At 38.9% G+C, this 1,734-nt stretch overlaps 1 pseudogene; it reads right to left on the bottom strand.

The window, feature by feature from the left end:
* Window positions 1-752: 752 nt before the first annotated feature.
* Window positions 753-1,700, bottom strand: LOC141817476 (UPF0481 protein At3g47200-like; annotated as a pseudogene).
* Between the last annotated feature and the right edge of the window lie 34 nt (window positions 1,701-1,734).

Raw genomic sequence — 1,734 nt, 5'->3', positions numbered from 1 at the left:
AATATATATTAATTAATGGTTGAAGTGGGCTTGCTAAACAAGTTGCAATAAAGGAACGTATCTAATTAATATAATGAAGTCTCATAATATTTGGATGGTTGTTTTCATTTTGGAAATTAAACTCATGTTAGTGATCAGAATAAGGCTGCTGGAATTTCCAAGCTGATCGATTTCTGATTGTTTTTAATTCGTTATGGAGGTATTAAAGATGATCCAGAAGGAGAATATGGTCGCTATGGAATTATATATCAAGTTCATCAGGTGAGAGTTTTGTTTCTTGACTGTGATAATAAGGTTGCAAAATTATCTGTTGTAATGCAGCTACAATTAATTAATGCTCTTGACGATAGGAAGCAAATGTGAGAGGATTTAGTGGTGATGGGAGACTAATGTTATGTTTTCCCATGAAAAGGTGCGTGGTAGAGCTCCTGCTGATGCTCGACTTAATGAGATTTAAGGCGAAACGGACTCTCTAATTTGATCTAACAAATTACGTCCATGGAAGTCCTAACCTTCTCAACAAGTTCCTTGATAGGATGGATAACATGAAAAGAAACAACCAAGACATCTGAATTTATAGAATTTAGGAAATTAATATCCCTTTATTCACCAACGACACATATCTTCGTACACACGCATATGATACGTAGGTCCTTCATAAGCAACAAAACATAGTTTCTAAACAACAAGAAGCTAGCTAGCATTCCCTCGTACGTTCTGACTGACAATCTACTTTTAAGTGAGGAAGCTAGCTACTTTGACGATCGCTCATAGCTAGCAACAGCATACACGGTTTGTGTCACAGTAAGAACAAGTAGTACAACAGCATTATATAATGAGATAACTGCCCAAGGATTAGTAAAATAATCGCGATTCAACCTTTCGCGCCATGCGATGTTTTTATTGGCGCGCCGCTTCCTCAAGTCATTGATGACGTCCCCAAGGTAGAAATCATTTCGCTTAAAGCAGACATGCCTGGCAAGTTCGTTAATAGAGTGGCAATTTTTTGCCCGTCTCCTATGTCGCCAATAATGATTTCACGTCGTTGAAGCAATTTGGCATCTGCTGCCGTATCGATGAGGTAATCCATAAACACCACATAGGATGTTAAATGGAACTTGGAATCCGTTGAACATTGCTCGTACGCGATAAGATTTCTCCAGAGCGTGTTGGTGTGGTCGTGTATTTGAACTTGGGGATATCTCCAACTTGCCGTTATACAACGTAAACGTAATGTCTAGGAAATTCTTGCATCTCCATTTTCTTTGGAAGCGAACTCCAGCTTCATTGAATACTGTAGCACTAGGAATCCATCGTAAGTAAGGGCCATGGAGATGCTCCTCGAGGTTAGCATTTCGAAAAGACAAGGACAGATTTGATGACAACGATACTGTTCCATGGTTTGTTGTCGGATCAATGCAAGAAAGAAAAAGATGAATTATGTGGTGACAAGTCTCATTGTTGGAGGGAAGTTCCAAGCTGCTTTTGGTATGCATGCGGATGAACTCGAATGTTAGATTTCGAAAGGAAGGGCCGCGAGGAAATGCAGAGTTGTACAAAGTTTCAAGAAGAAAGAAAGGAAGTTGGTTTTCGAGTACGAAGATATCTTGTAGTGCACCAAAATGAGTCCACAATGTACTCTCTTCTGTAATCTTCATCTCGGGACTTTCTGAATTCTCTATATTGGTGTTCCACTCCATTATTGTAAGCATCAGATGTTGGATTTAATTTCTT

This window comes from Curcuma longa, unplaced genomic scaffold (assembly GCF_044706935.1).
Source record: "Curcuma longa cultivar G26 ecotype Majalengka, Jawa Barat unplaced genomic scaffold, ITB_CL_G26_1.1 contig_20654, whole genome shotgun sequence".
Lineage (NCBI taxonomy): Eukaryota > Viridiplantae > Streptophyta > Magnoliopsida > Zingiberales > Zingiberaceae > Curcuma > Curcuma longa.
This window is presented reverse-complemented; position numbering and strand designations above follow the sequence as displayed.